At 47.3% G+C, this 18,778-nt stretch overlaps 1 protein-coding gene across 1 annotated transcript in view; it reads right to left on the bottom strand.

Annotated features, from left to right (window-relative positions):
- The window catches only part of LOC122383169, a 164,754-nt gene extending 146,030 nt beyond the window's left edge, over nt 1-18,724 (bottom strand). The window contains exons 1-2 of the mRNA XM_043369339.1: nt 18,167-18,724; nt 778-1,136 (exon numbers count right to left, since the gene is read on the bottom strand). The gene's annotated coding sequence lies outside the window, so the exon portion shown is untranslated. The remainder of the gene's footprint in view (nt 1-777; nt 1,137-18,166) is intronic.
- Nucleotides 18,725-18,778: the final 54 nt, after the last annotated feature.

The raw sequence follows: 18,778 nt of genomic DNA, 5'->3' as shown, positions 1-18,778 counted from the left end.
GATGGGAGGCCGCTGATACTATGGTATCTAACAACGATACAGCCGATACTGACACCAACACAGCCGACTCGTCACTGATAGGAATGAGTTTGGCAATGTCTGTTTTATACAAGCACACATATTGTTATACCTACATAGCTCAGCATGGACCATGAACTATGAAAAATAGAGATTGAACACTATCGACGATACTGTCAAAACTCTCTGTATTGGATGTCAGGGCTCAGGCCATGATCAACATTAGGCGTCTGTTTCGTATGATCATTTGTAGAGCATGTGGTCTTCAAAACAACGTCTATCATAATTTTGACAAGAGTTACAGTGAATACGCATTACACATTTTACTGTGATGATGCCACTGCATATGGTATCGGACCGGCTGAACCAGGGCTGCGGAGTCGGAGTCGGAGTCGGAGTCGGTCGGAGTCGACAGTTGTGACCGGAGTCGGAGTCGGAGTCGGAGTCGATTTTAGAAACCCGAGCCGGAGTCGGAGTCGCCGAAAATCTGTCGACTCCGCAGCCCTGCTAGGTCTGCGGAGTCGGAGTCGGGAGTTGGAGTCGGTCGGAGTCGACAATTCTGCCCGGAGTCGGAGTCGGAGCTGGTTTTTGAAAGCCGGAGTCGGAGTCGGAGTCGGAGTCGCCGAAAATCCATCGACTCCGCAGCCCTGGCTGAACAGATATTTACAACCCACATGCATGGCTGCAATCACAATACTAAGCGCTGTCCTCACCACACAGCAGTGTGATTAGGTACAAGTTTCATCGATGACATCTCACCGTAAACGTCCAGGCTCCTCAAGGACGGCGGCAGCAGCCGCAGCCACCGTCCCGTCGAGTCAGGAGGAGTGGAGACCGTGAGCTTCTTCAAGGTTTGGACTTGGAGGGACTCCAAAATCGCGATCACCTGTAGCTCTGCAAGACCAGGTGGAAATGTGAACTGCTTCAACTGCTTCTCAGTCGAGAGTTCCTCCTTCTGGACTGTGACTACACTGGCCGCAGGTGATTGGCTCAATGTCTGCTTCGAGACGTCACTGGCCGCAGGTGATTGGCTCAATGTCTGCTTCGAGACGTCACTGGCCGCCGGCGACTGGAGCCCTCTCTGTGCTGCGTCGTTGATGCTGGTTTCTGTAGATGGACTGCAAAAGCAAACGAGAATAACGTTGAAGGCTCATACATAAAACTCGCACCTAGATTGATAGGGAGCGGTCAGGTGAACCCAATCGGTTTTTGACAAATAACTATAGTTCGTTCATTTCAAGTTTGCCCCTCACTGTAAACATTTTTTTTTTTTAACACAGCACGAGAATTGCTGGCTGAATTACTGAGACACCTGGTTGATGCACATTGATTTAACAGACGATCAACTGTATCAAAATTATTTCTACCTGGCGACTCGTAGCTCGTATTTGCCCTTATTTACAACCCCCCCCCCCCCCCCCGGGATAGACGACTTCTCAGGAATTATAACTGAACTAATAAATAAACCAGTAAAACGCCTTTTGGGCGAAGAACGAGCGAAACAGATAGTGCGCCCTGCATGTGCGGAAGGGCGAGAGGGTACTTCCAACGGGCTTGTGCAAAGCACCCTTCCAACCGGTCGCTAGCGGTGTGCCAAATTTGAACGCAATTGGCCCAGCCGTTCCTGAGATCAGGAAGCGGCATTCTGCACGTGCGCACGTGCAAACGGGGTCCAAAATGACTTTTGCACGGCACCCTGCTAACCGGTCCCCAACCGTGTACCAAATTTGAGCGCAATCGGCCCAGCCGTTCTCGAGATCTGGAAACGCCCCCTGCACGTGCGCACGTGCAGTAGCACCCTACCGCAACATATGGGAATGCATTGCCTGGTGGGTGCCTACCTGTATGCCAAGTTTCAGCGAAATCGCCCCAGTATTTACCGAGTTACTGAAATGGGAACAAATTTGGCACCTCTTCTCTTTGTATTTTGCACGTGCAGTGGGGGTCACTCACATAGATTAAGAGTATCCGACCTTTGGTAGAAGGGATGCAGCTACCCTATAAAAATTACCGCAAGACAATCGTTCAAGTCGCTGCTGAGATATGGGCCTCTCAAAATCACTACTTTTGCAAAACTGCTTGAACACCCTTGACTTTTCACGTGGCACGTGCCACGACGGTCACTGAGATGTATCAAAAGTAGTCAATTACGGGGTAGAAGGGATGGGGCTACCCAGCAAAAAAGACCGCAGGCTAATCGGTCCAGCGGTTGCTGAGATATAAGCCTCTCAAAAGCGTTACAGGCCGGGCCAGAGTCAAGGAATGCCCCAGTAGTGGTCAGGCTTTGCCCAACATTCACAAAATGATCATATCTAAAGTCTTAACCCTCGTCCGTATAGGGGGGTCGAACGGACCCCCCTTGGCTTTTCGCGAATAACTCGCGTAAAAAGCGGCCGATCGCGACGAAACTTTCAGTACCCTCGCGGGCCTCGCGTTAATCAATTTTACACCTACCCTAAAAAAAAATTCATGACCCTGATCCCAATGACCTTTGACCAGTGACCTAATTTTCGAGACCATGTTTGGCCAGGATCGCGATTCGGCGTATGTCGGCTCGCATTAGCCGCGCGTTTGCAGTCTTTTCATGGTTTCAAGCGTTCAAACATGGGATATCGTGTTCCTCCCATTCATTAGGGTGAGTGTCAATGTCACCGGAAGGTCAGGTCAGGTCATTGACCTTTGATGACTTCGGTTGGTGCCTTCGTAACATGTTACGAATCTGTCAGAGGCGGTTGCCACCTACTATGAATACCCGGCAAAACCCTTACTGGTTATCCTGACCTGACCAGACCTGGCCTAAATGTATGAAGACACCCTCTATGATCATAATTCATAACTGACATGATATTGGTGATCATCACCCCGAACAACCCCAAAGAAGCCACGTTTTACGATGTTCTAACAGGTCCCGATTTTCCCGACTTTTGGGTCATTAACTTGATCTGCAAGGTCAACTAATGACCTAGGACCTTAAAATTGGGTATCATCGGCTTTCTCCCGTCATGGGCAACACGCTCGTTTTTTTTTTTCGCGAAGCTCTAGCTCAATCAGGGGCCAAACGGCAAGGGGAGTCCAACGGACCCCCCCCCCTCCCCTTTATACGTACGCGGCTGAGAAACCAATACGGGCGAGGGTTAACAATCAAGTTGTGTATTTCGTCGCCTAACTCTCGAAGATTCGTATGTCCCCTTCTCTATGGAGTTTGGACCGTAACGTGTTAGAACGTCGTGAAGTGTGGCTGCTATGGGGGTTTTCGGGGTGTTGATCACGAATATCATCGGTTAGCTTTGATCACAAATGATGTCTTCATGCATTTAGGCCAGGTCGGGTAAGGTCAGGTCAACCAGTAGGGGTCCTGCCGGGGATTCCTAGTATGTGTCAACCGCCTCTGACAGCTTCGTAACATGTTACGAAGGTACAACAAGTACTTCGTAAATGTTCAATCAAAGGGTTGCTAAATTTGAATTCAGCTCCAAAACTAGCCTAGTAACATGTAAAACTCAAAAAAGGAATCGAGGTCATTAAAGATTAACCCTCGCCCTGGCAGGGCATTTTTCATAACACGGCCTGGCAGGGGGGGGTCGATGCGACCCCCCCCCCCCTCGTGATTGGCGCCTATGGCACCTAGAAACACCAAATTTATTAGGTAAGTGGGCCCCCTGGAGTTCTCGCCCCTGTGCAAATTTGGTTGCTCTAGGTCAATATCTAGGGGGGTTTTGGGGGGTATAAATGTAAAAATTTCGCTAAAAACAGGTCAAAAGTTTTTCGCTTATAACTTTTGATCTAATTAAGATAGAACAAAAAGAAAAGCACCGGTGAACTCAGCACGTCCAGGCGCGTCGAATGATATACTTTTTAGCTTGCTTAGGTGTACTTAAAAATTTTCTTAAATTTTAAGTAAACGTAAATTAATAAATTAAGTTTAAGTTAACCAAATTGCATCATATCGCATATCATTCGATTCGGCTTATCACCAGGAACACAATGATACCATTTTTTAAGCTCTAGCGTCATTATAAGCCAAGTTACTGGCAAAAACGTCATTTGACCTCAGTTGACCTCATTTGACCTGACCCATGGATAAGTACACCAAACAAAGAAGCAACAAGTGACCTGCTGTTAAGTATTGTGGTTTGTATTGTATTGTATTGTATTGTATTGACAATTAAAACACTTTCCATATTAAAATGGCTATTCTGAGTGTCGCGTCTGAGTTAAAAGGGGAAAACGAGTTAAAATGCACCCAAATCACAGCACTCAGTAAACATATCGAACCATTCACTCATCCCTAAATACGTAAAAACCACTCGGAAACAGAGCGTTTAAAACTTCCCATAGAGAGGCTCCTAAAATCATGGGGCAGGCGATTATATAACTGGGCGATGCTGTAGAGCAGACGGCGCCTCCCTGCTTCGGTCCTCACGCGTGGGAGAGCCAGATCAGTGTCCCGCCTTGTCGAGCGTGAGCGCAGGGAAGAGTTGGTCAGGATTTGAGAGGATATAGTCTCCGGCTCCCCAGTGCAGCGTATTTTGTGAAGGAAATTGAGTGAGTGGATTTCGAACAGCTGACGGGCGGTGGGCCAACCCAGTTCCTCTCGCACGTCCGATATGTGGTCAAATTTTCTTCGGCCAGACACAACGCGCAGCGCAAAATTGATGACTTTTTGGAGACGTTGTATGTTTTTGTCCGAGCCGTTTCCGTAGACCGAGAGACAATAACGGACGTGCGAGAGGACCAAGGCGCTGACCACAGTAGGCAGGAGTTCACTAGGGATGTGGTGACGCACGTGGGACAGCCCGATGAGAATACCGTTGCATTTTTGGACGAGGGCCGATACGTGAGAGTCCCAGGTGAGGTGCTTGTCAAAAATCACGCCAAGGTTCCTCACCGTAGGGCCCTCACGGATCGTGTCCTCACGGAACCGAATCGAGATGGGATCCAAGCCACGGCAATTTTGACGAGAGCCAAACATGATGAGTTCAGTTTTGTTAGTGTTAACTTTCAAACCGTTGGTATGAAACCAGGCGTCAAATGAGTCCAAAATTTGTTCCAAAGTAGCAATGAGATGAGGGAGGGAGTCTTTTTTGCCAGATAGTAAGATTTGAGTATCGTCAGCGTACTGCACCACGTGCGCCCCAGGGGCGTAGAGGGGGAGGTCATTGGCAAATATTTGGAACAGGAGCGGACCGAGCGAGGATCCTTGGAACACGCCGATAGGATTGGGTAGAGGATCGGAGAGGACTCGATTTCCTCGCCCGTCAGCTGTGCAAACAGATTGGGTATGGCCACGGAGGTAAGAAGAAAACCAGGTCGGATCGATAGAATAGGTTTGAAGTTTGGACAGAAGCTTTGTGTGGTCGATCACGTCAAAGCATTTGGAGAGATCGAGGAGACAGAGGAGAGTGAGTTCCTGTCGGTCGGTGGCAGAGAGGATGTGATCGGATACGGTGGCGAGCGCGGTTTCTGTGGAGAGACAAGAGCGGAAACCGTGCTGGGATGAGGAAAACAGATGGTTGCCAGACATGTAGGTGTACAGCTGCTGCTGAGCAACTTTTTCTACAAGTTTGGCAAAGGCAGGAACAATGGAGATAGGTCGATAGTTGGATGGATCAGTAGGATCACCGGCTTTGTGGATGGGGTAGACGATGGAGTGCTTCCAGGATGCGGGAAATTCACAAGTTGTGAGACAGGTGTTGACGAAGTAAAGGAGGATGTGACTGATGGAATCGAAACAGAGGCGAAGGATCCGGATGCTGACACCGTCGGAGCCGGAGGAGGAGGAGTTTTTCATGAAAAAAAGGATGTATCGGAGGGACTGAAGGGAAATAGGTTTTAAGGAAAAGGCACAGGCACCTACCCTAGGTAGCCTGCAGGGAAGGGGGATAGGCTCCCCCCTGTCCCGGACCTCAGCCGCGACGCGAGGGCCGACCCCCACAAAAAAGCTGTTAAGTTCGTTGGGGGTGGCCTCAGGCACGATACGCTGAGTGGACCTCTTGCCCTCGATCACCTGCCGAAGGTTACGGAAAGTGGAGGCCGGACCCTGCCTCCTCACCCGGCTGGCAATGTCGTTTTTAACGTCACGACGTATAGCAGATTTTACTTGTTTGTCCAGGGTGAGGAAGGCAGGAGTCCGGCCCTCTCGGGCAAGAAGTCCACGGCGCCGTGCCATGAGTCGCAGGGTGGTGTCCGAGACAGGGGGTGCAGAGGGGTTGCGGATTTTGAGACGTCGTAAAGGAGCATGAAAGTCAAGGATAGGTAGGAGTAGCTCAGTAAAGGCGGCCCACTGATCCGTCAAACCCACACGAGAGAAAACCGGGCTCCAGTCGGTGTGACAAAGCGAACGGTGAAAATCAGCTACATCGATGCGGTCGAGGCGTCTAGAGTTCACAATGGTGGGTCGAGATCGATGCTTTGGTATAGTAAGACGTGCTTTGATAAAAGAATGATCGCTATATGGACATGGTAGAACACAAACATCACGGACTAAACCAACAAAGTCAGATATAAAGACATCTAAAAGCGAACCGGTTCTAAAAGTTGACTGGCCGACAAACTGATGGAGACTAAAACAGTGCATGAAGTCTATGAGTCTATCTCTACTACAGTTCGAGTTTGAAGCGAGTAAATCACAGTTAAAATCACCGGCGATAAGAATGGGATCTGATGACATTAAAAGCACACGCTGTAGTTGGGATTCTAAACAGTCGAAGTCAGCTGATATATGAACACTGGTGGGGCGAGGTGGTCTATAAGCTGCGCATAAACTGAATTTCCTACCTCTAGAATCTGACACTGACAGCCACAAGGTTTCAAGTTTGCAAGACCTGCAGTTACACACCGACTGGAGCCGTTTGACATTCAAATCAGTTTTACACAGAACAGCGACACCCCCATATCCCCTTCCATCGGAGCGATCAGCCCGCGTAAGAGAGTAGCCTGGGAAGTTGACATATCTAGAGAGAGTCTCAGGTTTCAGCCAGGTTTCCGTTAGTATGCAAACGTCGCAGCTAAAATGATCGAGGTCATGACGCAATGACAAAATCTTTGGTTTCACTGACTGTACGTTAAGAGAGATAACACATAAACCCCCATCCCCACCCCCACCAAGCCCCCCTCCCGAAGTCCGTCCCTGTCCCCTTCGATGGTGCTTGCCCGCACGTCTCCCCCTGGCACGTCCACGTCCGCCACGTCCGCCACGCCGAGCCGTCCGCGCAGCCACCACACACCCGCCGCCGCCAGCTGACGGCTCCAGGCATCCCAGATAGCGCGCGGCTCGTCCATACAGCGGCCCAGGCCAGCCGGCGATAGAGCTGCCGGTTTCCGCCGGTACACGGTGCTGCCACGGGATAGAGGCCGGCGCGGCGGCAGAGGCGAAGACCCGCACCAAGAGCGCGAACAGCACCAGACGAAGGAGGTCCGGATCCATCGGGTCGGTCCGGAGGCAGAAACGCCGCCGACCGGTCAGACGCCGAAGCTCGTCGCAAAGTCGTTTCAAAGCACAAAAGTGATAGAACGAAGCAGATATCTCCAGTATTTTCCGAATTTAGTATTTTCCCATAGGCTTAACATTACGACGTAATGACCTCTAGGCTCTAACTGAACTCAGGTCAACGACCTCAAAAAACCCGAACTATATGTTATACAACTCGGTGAACTTAGCACATCCTGAAAGTTTGAAGGAAATCAGTGCAAAACTGTGAGTTGGACAGGTGCAAAAAGAAAATTGAAATTTGACCATGACCTTGTACCGGTTTTTCTGACCTGGTGACCTGACCCAAGGTCACCCGGACCTGAAATTTTCAGGTCATATGTAAAAAGGTTGCCCCATAGGCTGTGCCAAATTTGGCGGCGCTGCGCGCCGCCGTTTTTACGCTATCTTCGAAAAACCTTAGGGGGGGGGGGGTCGCATCGACCCCCCCCTGCCAGGGCGAGGGTTAATCACCTGACCTGAACTTCAGGTCACCTTGACACCCGCCCTAATGCATGGGACTACTATCTTTTCGCATGTTTGAACGCTGGAAACCACGAAAAAAAAAACAGCAAACGCGCGGCTAATGCAAGCCGACATACGCCGAATCGCGATTCCGGCCAAACATGGCCTCGAGAAAAAGGTCACAGGTCAAAGGTCATTTGGGTCAGGGTGATGAAATGTTTAGGGTAGGTGTAAAATTGATTATCCCGGCAGTTGTTGGGGTATTTTGACATCCACCGTTTGCTGGGGGGGGGGGTTAAACGCCCCCAGCCGATAACTCGAGAACCAATAGGCGCAGCGAAACGCACGAGGCGGCAAACGAAAGAACGCGACGTGACGCTTCAGATGAGTACTTCTAAGTTGAATTTTGAGTTCACAGGTCGGGTCAAGGTTAGGTCAAACCCCTGAAATCGGGTTTTCAGTAGCATGGACTTCAGAATCTCGCAATGGGCGCCTCTCGTCATAATTTCTGTCACAACGGTGCACAATCCTTTATATAAGGCCTAAAAGAGTGTCAGATCCGTGTAGGAGTCAGTCAAGCATAGGTCAGGGTCAAGGTCAGGTCAACCAGGTAGGCACATATCCCCGAAAATCAAAACTGATATTCGCAGCCTGTGACACATGTTTTAGGGGTAATTTTGGACGTAGAACACGATGGTGGCATTCATTTTATCATATGTGTACGTGTTGGGTTCAAAAAGTTAAATTGAAGAAATGCATGTATCATGGTCGTGAAGTAGTCACGAGAAATTGCCAAGATTCAGTTCAAGATTTTGGAAAATGCGGAACGATAATCAAAAATCGAAGATAGCCATTTGATTGTTCATGGTATTGGCAGTCTCATGGCGTTTACGGCATGTTTGTATGTCTTATCTGTGATTTTATGTTTTTTGAACATATGCCGTTTTTGGTCGAAAACTCAGAAATTATTACGTCACTAAAACCTCGATATCTCAAAAAAGCTTCGTCCGATTTTTTTGAAACTTTGTCACAAGAAACTTCAATCAATTCCCTACAGGTATCCAAATTGTGTTTATGCTATAGCGCGGCGAAAAAAGTGGGGGCGTTTAACGCCCCCCCCCCCCCCCAGCAACTCGCGGGTTAACGCGAGGGTACTGAAAGTTTCGTTGCGATCGGCCGCTTTTTGCGCGAGTTATTCGCGAAAAACCGATGGCAGAAGGGGTCCGTTCGACGCCTCCCCCCTCCCCGCACTATATGGGCGAGGGTTAATTTAACCCTCGCCCGCACATGCCATTTTCCCATCCTAGAACGCACATGGGGGGTTGCCACCCCCCCGCGCCATTTCGTTCCTGTTGAAAATAGAGCTTCGCGGTAAAGACCAAAAAGATTCTTTGGGAAGAGACGAATACAATGATACCCAGTTTTACCTTCTCAGGTCAGTCATTGACCTTCCAGGTCAGGTTAAACTAAAAAATGTTCCTGTTTTGGGTCACCGTTGGATATCAAGTGCGCTGCTTATCATATACCGAAGACGATGCCGTTTTCTGGTGCCAAGCCAGCTAGAACCTCTTTGTCACACTTCCCGACCAGGTTTTTGCTGCTGAGGTCATTTCAGGTCAAGCTAGGTCAAGGTCAATGATATGTGTTAGTATGTCTGTGTGTGTCTGTGTGTTACTGATGTGTGCACCGATTGTTTATGTGTCCATATTACCTACACACAGAAAAATATTGACACCGTTAGCGGTGTAATTGCACAGTACATATCTGAGCACTTGAGGAAAGTTAATTTAGTCCCTTCCCCGCTTAAATTACTCGCGCTTCTAAATGAACACCAGGAAGAAGGTAATAGAACACTGTTAGGAGGGTTGGGTGTTTTACTACATGTAGCAAAACACCCAACCCTCCTAGCAGTGTTCTATTACCTTCTTCCTGGTGTTCATTTAGAAGCGCGAGTAATTTAAGCGGGGAAGGGACTAAATTAACTTTCCTCAAGTGCTCAGATATGTACTGTGCAATTACACCGCTAACGGTGTTAATATTTTTCTGTGTGTACATGAAATCATGATCTGAGAAGCTTTTACCAAAAATATAGTCAAAAAAAAAAATCACGAAAAGCAAATTCAACTTGCCTAACGCAATTATTTTAGATGACCTAGGTTGACCTAGACCCTGATCTCGACATCAGTACATCGTCGAACAACATGTTCCATGATAGGTGGGAGGTAAGACTGGCAAAAAAGACCGAAAGCAAGGTGTCAAAAGCTCACAAGACCCATAGCCAACGCAAGATGTTAATAATTGGTCATTTGGGTCATGACAAGACCTGAAAAAAGGAGGTCATATCTCCGAAAAAAAAACAGAAACCTGAAAGTTGAAATTTTCAGTGGACATCAAGAAAGGATAGAGGAGCAGCTACACGAAAAATCAGGCTTCTAGCTCTAAAGATATTGAGTGCAGAGCAGAAAGACTACCTGGGGGGGGGGGAACCCCCATGTGCGGGCGAGGGTTCACAGTCTTCTCTATCATCATGCAAAAGGGTATGGAGTTATTTATTAGCAGTTACTGATTAACCCTCGCACGACCAGGCCATTTCTCATAACACGAACGACCAGGGGGGGGTTGTTACGAACCCCCCCCTGGCGTTTCGAAACGGAAGGTCGTAGAGCTTAGCGGAAAAAAACAACAGATTGCTCTCAAGGAGATCTCGCGATTGGTGGTATATTTTTTGGTCCTAGGTCAACATTTGACCTACTTTTGACCGGTCAAAGGTCAAATTTTCGGAAAAATAGACTTTTTTCAACTTTCGGCGGCGATTGCGGCAAAATGGTGGGAGATATCGACTTGAAACCTTCACTATCGTGTTTCTTGATCAATTCTCTATCGTTTGGTATGTATTTCGTTTCCCTAGCTCTAAAAATGGCGCGTTGGGAGCGCCGGAAGTCGGCAAGGTCACAGTCGGCGGCAGAAATTCGAAAAATCAAAATTTAAATTTTTGAAATCTGATTGTATTTTTGGATTTGGGAGGTCCATTTGCTCCCTATAGAAGCTAATATTGCTGCATATTCCCATTGAGGTGACAAGAATTAGCAAAATAGTGGTTCGGGCGCTTTTCAAAAATAGTACCGGACGCTGTTCCTCTTGTGACGTCATAGCTCCGTGACCTGACCTGACCCGGTCAAATTTCTTATACCATATGATAGCCAATACTTGCCCCAACATGCATGGGAAGTTTCATCACGATCCATCAACCGATGTCCGTACCACCGGCAGGAAACCTCGGGCGTTGGCACTCAGTTTGTGAAAATCCGGCCGGAGGCTGTACCTCTTATGACGTCATAACTCCGTGACCTGACATGACCCGATCAATTTTTTTCGGCAAAAGATGCGCAAAGGCTGCCCCAGAGGGTATTGAAAATTTCAGCCCGCTACGACAAGCCGTTTAGCGTGCACTTCGAAAAAACCTCAGGGGGGGGGTTGATACAACCCCCCTCCCCTAGGCGTTCTAGGGTTAATGCCAGCGCTGCAAACGCCCAGCACATTACATTAATTACCCGACTGTGGTTTTCGCCGCCATACTCTTTCTAAGATTACTACCAATCCCGGCCATCGGAGCCACGATCCCGCCCCGTTCGGAGCCACGATCCCGCTCCGTTCGGAGTAGTGGTGTCAATCGGAGCTTGAATCTTCGGAATTCCGATTTTGTCCAATGTCCAATTCGGAATTCGGTTGGATAATGACAGCAGGCTTTGGACAACTTTGGACAATCGCTTGCTACACCTCAACATTTTTATAAAGTAATCGTGTTTAACATTGATTGGCTATAAGAAAGCTCAGCTTTCGATATGATTACCACTTTTGAGCTGGTAACGATACATTAATTGCAAATTAACCCTCGCCCTGGCAGGGGGGGGTCGATGCGACCCCCCCTAAGGTTTTTCGAAGATAGCGTAAAAACGGCGGCGCGCAGCGCCGCCAAATTTGGCACAGCCTATGGGGCAACCTTTTTACATATGACCTGAAAATTTCAGGTCCGGGTGACCTTGGGTCAGGTCACCAGGTCAGAAAAACCGGTACAAGGTCATGGTCAAATTTCAATTTTCTTTTTGCACCTGTCCAACTCACAGTTTTTGACTGATTTCCTTCAAACTTTCAGGATGTGCTAAGTTCACCGAGCTGTATAACATATAGTCCGGCTTTTTTGAGGTCACTGACCTGAGGTCAGTTAGAGGTCATTACGTCGTAATGTTAAGCCTATGGGAAAATACTAAATTCGGAAAATACTGGAGATATCCGCTTCGTTCTATCACTTTTGTGCTTTGAAACCACGGTACTTAACAGCAGGTCACTTGGTGCTTCTTTGTTTGGTGTACTTATCCATGGGTCAGGTCAAATGAGGTCAACTGAGGTCAAATGACGTTTTTGCCAATAACTTGGCACATAATGACGCTAGAGCTTCAAAAATGGTATCATTGTGTTCCTGGTGATCAGCCGAATCGAATGATATGCGATATGATGCAATTTGGTTAAGTTGAACTTAATTTATTAATTTAAGTTTACTTAAAATTTAAGAAAAACTTTAAGTACACTTAAGGAAGCTTAAAAGTATATCATTCGACGCGCCTTGACGTGCTGAGTTCACTGGTGCTTTTCTTTTTGCTCTATCTTAATTAGATCAAAAGTTATAAGCGAAAAACTTGTGACCTGTTTTTAGCGAAATTTTTACATTTATACCCCCCAAAACCCCCCTGAATATTGACCTAGAGCAACCAAATTTGCACAGGGGCGAGAACTCCAGGGGGCCCACCTACCTACCAAATTTGGTGTTTCTAGGTGCCATAGGAGCCAATCGCGAGGGGGGGTCGCATCGACCCCCCCCCCCCTGCCAGGCCGTGTTATGAAAAATGCACTGCCAGGGCGAGGGTTAACCCTCGCCCGTAAACGGTGTTTTGCCACCTTCGCCCATGCAGTTGGTGCGACCCTCCCCTGGCGTTTGAAAACGGAGCGTCGTAGAGCTTAGCGGGAAAGACCAACGGATTGCTCCCAACGAGATCTCGCGATGGTGGTATATTTTTGGTCCTAGGTCAGTATTTGACCTACTTATGACCGTTCAAAGGTCAAATTTTCGGAAAAATCTAACTTTTTTCAGATTTCCGCGCCGATTGCGGCAAAACGGTAAGAGATATCGACTTGAAACCTTCAGTATCGTGATCCTTGATCAATTCTCTATCGTTTGGTGTGTATTTCGATATCATAACTCTAAAAATGATGCGTTGGGAGCATCGGAAGTCTGCAAGGTCATTTGTGCATTGAGTCACGTCAGGCGTGTGACGTCACTGACCTGACCCTGACCCAATATGAACTACAAGAGACATCCGACGATGCCTGAAATGGATAGCAAGTTCGAATTCAGGGCATCAAAATACCCCGAAAAGGCCTACAAGTGCAAGAAGTCATTATAGGTCAATCGAGGTCACTGAACTTACCCTGACCTTTAGTAACCTTCAAAATGTCAACAGACATTGTGCCAATGTCAAATCAGCCAGTTGTGATTCTAAAACAATCCATCAGTGTGTCAGGTCAGTCGGCATTTATACCAATGTGAAGCAATCTCAAATTTAGCGTAAATCTGGCTGGAGGTTGTTCCCTTTATGACATCATAACTCCGTGACCTGACATGACCTTGACAAAAACAAAAGTTGCGCAAGAAATGCCCCAAAGGGTACTAAAAATTTGAGCAGGCTATCTGAAACGGTTCGGCGTGTAGCTACCCCCCACATGGGCGAGGGTTAACCCTCGCCCTGGCAGGGGGGGGGGTCGATGCGACCCCCTAAGGTTTTTCGAAGATAGCGTAAAAACGGCGGCACCCAGCGCCGCTAAATTTGGCAAAGCCTATGGGGCAGCCTTTTCACATATGACCTAAAAATTTCAGGTCCGGGTGACCTTGGGTCAGGTCACCAGGTCAGAAAAACCGGTACAAGGTCATGGTCAAATTTTAATTTTCTTTTTGCACCTGTCCAACTCACAGTTTTCGACTGATTTCCTTCAAACTTTCAGGATGTGCTAAGTTCACCGAGTTGTATAACATATAGTTCGGGTTTTTTGAGGTCACTGACCTGAGGTCATTTAGAGGTCATTACGTCGTAATGTTAAGCCTATGGGAAAATACTAAATTCGGAAAATACTGGAGATATCCGCTTCGTTCTATCACTTTTGTGCTTTGAAACTACAGTACTTAACAGCAGGTCACTTGGTGCTTCTTTGTTTGGTGTGCATATCCATGGGTCAGGTCAAAACAGGTCAAATGAGGTCAAATGACGTTTTTGCTAATAACTTGGCACATAATGACGCTAGAGCTTAAAAAATGGTATCATTGTGTTCCTGGTGATCAGCCGAATCGAATGATATGCGATATGATGCAATTTGGTTAACTTGAACTTAATCTATTAATTTAAGTTTACTTAAAATTCAAGAAAAACTTTAACCCGCGCCCAACTGGGGTCTGCGTATAACACGCCCTACTGGGGGGGGGGGGGCTATTCATAGCCCCCCCTCCTAACTCCGAAACTACTGGGCCGATCGTCAAAATTCAAACGGCGTCTGATAGCCCCGGAAAAACTGTCGAGCGAAACCTAATTTCATTGACCTCGAGGTCACCGATGACGTCACAGGTCAGGTTAAAATAAAAATTATTAGCATTTTGGTTTCTTCACGTTTTGGGCTCTGGTCGCCGTCTTACAAGTCAGATCAGGCTCATTTTTGGTTCACACACTCGTGAACAGATGCTCTAGATACTCTGAGGGTACCAAACTTGTACTTTGATTTTCAGGTTAAGGTCAGGTCATCACAGGTCACGAAAATATTATATCATCCGTCGGTCACGTGACACATGTTTTATGATCCATTAAGGTCAGAGATTTCGATTTTGATGTCGTCTGTGTCTTTCGAGGTCATTTTGAGACAAATTTAGCTCAGGTCAGGTCACTTTCAGGTCAAAAAAGGTCAAATTTTCAAGTTAAAATTTTTCAACACAAAAGGTGTCTATTGGATGCAGTTTGAGCTCACGAGCACGATGGTGCTATTTATATTGGCGTACGATGTCAAATTCATGCTAAAAAAATGATTTGAAAAATTAATAATTGGTAATTTTTGGAATAATGCGTATAACTTGGCCATTTTTGAAGATATTTAGCTAAAACTTGCTAGAGTTAGTCATAATAATGCGTTCTATCACATATATTCCGTTTTTTTTTCGAAAAGTAAAAAAAAAAATGTGAAAAAAATGTAAAAATATAAACTTTGAGATTTATTATATAAAATTTCCATTTTTTTAAATTTGAAAATCCGAGATTGCAGTTTGATAGCGCAGTCTATTCTGAGCCCTCTCATGCAAAGAAATTGGATCTAGCTTAAAAACTGAGCTCTTGGGAGCGATTGCCGTGGTTCAATGTTTTGCGTCGAAATCGGCCGAACATGACGTCACTCTGACGTCATTTCCGGCCGACCTATAGTAGGTACGAAGTTCAAATTTTGACACAAGGTGTCAAATTGATGCAGCCAAAGGTACTGAAATTTTGGCGTCGATACGTCAAGCGGTTTGGAAGTTATTGCAAAAAAACGGGAGGGGGCTATAAATAGCCCCCCCCCCGTGGGGCGCGGGTTAAGTACACTTAATCAAGCTAAAAAGTATATCATTCGACGCGCCTTGACGTGCTGAGTTCACTGGTGCTTTTCTTTTTGCTCTATCTTAATTAGATCAAAAGTTATAAGCGAAAACGTTTGACCAGTTTTTAGCGAATTTTTTACATTTATACCCCCCAAAACCCCCTAAATATTGACCTAGAGCAACCAAATTTGCACAGGGGCGAGAACTCCAGGGGGTTCACCTACCCACCAAATTTGGTGTTTCTAGGTGCCATAGGAGCCAATTGCGAGGGGGGTCGATGCGACCCCCTGCCAGGCCGTGTTATGAAAAATGCGCTGCCAGGGCGAGGGTTAACCGCGCGGGGGTGTGGGGTAAATTTTACCCCTCCTCGCGAATTTTTGCGATATCTCAAAAACGGCGGCGCGCAGCGCCGCCAAACTTTCAGTACCTTTTCTTACATCAATTTGACACGTTCCCTGAAAATTTGAGCGAAATCCGTCGGAAAATTTTTGAGAAATTGACGTTTTAGTGACGTCATGTTCGCCATTTTCGCCTCAAAAACGGCAAAAGTTCAAACGGCGCTAACATCTTCATTTTTAAAGGAATCAAGACGTAACAAAAAAGGTTATGCGTAATTTTACTTTGTCTATCAAATGGCTATCTCGGTTTTTTGAAAATTTTTGATTTTGACCTAATTTTTTTCATAAAACTGACTTTTTTTGGGAAAATCATTAAAAAATCAAAAAATTTTGAGTCTATCGAAAAAAAACGGAATATATGTCAGAGAAGTGGTCTATGTGCACCTACATACCAAATTTTAGAAGAATTGGTTCAAAAATGTGGGAGTTATTCAAAACTTTATGACGTCACGACACACAATTTTTTTTGAAAAATGACTTTTTTGGAAGTTCTAGACCTCGTACGGAAACAAAAATAGCACCATTCAATTTGCCGTGAAAAACTGCATCAGATAGACACCTTTTTTGGCCTTAACCCTATTAGTGGCAGGCTCCTGGCTACCCCATATTAGTGGCAGGGGGGGCTGTTTACGACCCCCCCTTGATATCTCGAGATCTAACCGGCCGATTTTTAAAATTCAAACGGCATTCGATTTGGCTCAACGAGATCTACATTTCTAAAAAAAAATAAAATTAAAAAATGTCAATAGGGGGGTAGAGGGGGGTAAAAACGGGCAAATTGCAGATACATTTTAGACTGTTTATCACGGCCAGGTTTCTGAACCAATCTTAACGCAACTTTTGCCGATCGATAGAGAATGAACCAGGAATTCACATGGATCCTAAAAATATGCATTTTCAAAAATCATAGGCGGATACAGATCATTGAGATTGGGGGTACACAAAAAGTATAGTAAATAAGGTTTTTGTTGGTACTGTTTCTAAAAAGGGTGGCAATGGTCTTGTTATGTTACAATTTTCTTATGAGAGAACGACTAAAATTGTATTGGTCATGCATAGGCGGTGTCAGGGCACCTATGTTGGGAGGTAAAAAATAACCCCCCTTTTTGGACGCCTGGATGCGCCTATTATAGCAAAAACGTGTCAAAAGAGGATGACAATAACTTTGTATATGTTATCACATGATACCTTTCATTCACTGTTCGTAAAACTGGTGCAGCATCGTGATCTTCGCCCAAATGACTCGCCTCACGAATAGGACCCCCCAATTCCCAGTGCTCTGGAGCCGCCCCTGGTAAAGTTATGAACTTGAAATTTTCAGGGAATGTGCCCAATTTAGTTTTAGGAAAAGTCAGAAAATTTCAGCATCGTAGCTTCAGCGGTTTCGGAGATATTCTCGAAAAACCTGAGGGGTGGATAAAAACAACCCCCCTGCCACTAATAGGGTTAACAACCAACTTCAAAATTTGACCTCACTTGACCTGACCTTGACCTGACCTCGACCTGAAATTCATCCAGAGGTGGTGCATATCACTTATTGAGTGTGCCTATTGAATTCTATGAGTAAAATGACCCATAAAAGTTAAAACATGTGTCGCACATGCCCTTTTCTATATTTTGTTTTTTTGGTGACCTGACCTGACCTGACCTGACCTTGACCTTGACCTCTGAATGATATTGTAGGCAACGAATATTGTCTTGGTAGCCTAAGAACACGTTTTGGGCGATCAGTCTCAGTCCATGACTCCATTCTTCGGCAACTACGGTGCAAGGCCGATACTGTAGAAACTTGCAATTTGTACCCTTGACCTGGCCTTGACCTTGACCTCAAACTTTAAATTAAGTACATGTTTTTAGTAGTTCGTGATGAGAGCTTTCGATTGGCGTTTGAATTTTCCAAATCGGACCATTAGTTCGGGAGATAACAGGGGGGTAAAATTTACCCCCCCCAGCCCCGCGCGTTCGGCTGGAGACCCCAGCCCCGCGCGGGTTAAATAACGGTGTTGAGTGTAAACTATTGCGTAGATGTCTGACATCTTTGGACAAATGGCTGGCTTGGACATTTTTGGACAAACGGTCGACGTAAGCATTGGAAAATGGACAGACATTGGACATATGTTTTCTAAAATAGACATCCCTAGTTCGGAGCCTCACCCATTGGTCGGGGCCGGGGTGGCCGCAGCGCTGGCACCAGTCGATCCAGTGTCGGCGGCCGGTGGTGCTGACGGGGTCGGGGTGACCGCAGCGCCGGCACCAGTCGATCCAGTAGCAGTGGCCGGTGGTGCCGACGGGGCCGGGGTGACCGCAGCGCTGGCACCAGTCGATCCAGTGTCGGCGGCCGGTGGTGCTGACGGGGTCGGGGTGACCGCAGCGCCGGCACCAGTCGATCCAGTAGCAGTGGCCGGTGGTGCCGACGGGGCCGGGGTGGCCGCAGCGCCGGCACCAGTCGATCCAGTAGCAGTGGCCGGTGGTGCCGACGGGGCCGGGGTGGCCGCAGCGCCGGCACCAGTCGATCCAGTAGCAGTGGCCGGTGGTGCCGACGGGGCCGGGGTGGCCGCAGCGCCGGCACCAGTCGATCCAGTAGCAGTGGCCGGTGGTGCCGACGGGGCCGGGGTGGCCGCAGCGCCGGCACCAGTCGATCCAGTAGCAGTGGCCGGTGGTGCCGACGGGGCCGGGGTGGCCGCAGCGCCGGCACCAGTCGATCCAGTGGCGGCGGCCGGTGGTGCCGACGGGGCCGGGGTGACCGCAGCGCCGGCACCAGTCGAT

This window comes from Amphibalanus amphitrite, unplaced genomic scaffold (assembly GCF_019059575.1).
Source record: "Amphibalanus amphitrite isolate SeventyFive unplaced genomic scaffold, NRLGWU_Aamphi_draft 000157F_arrow, whole genome shotgun sequence".
Taxonomy (NCBI): Eukaryota; Metazoa; Arthropoda; class Thecostraca; order Balanomorpha; family Balanidae; genus Amphibalanus; species Amphibalanus amphitrite.
The sequence above is the reverse complement of the archived record's forward strand: the minus strand, read 5'-3'. Positions and strand labels throughout refer to the sequence as shown.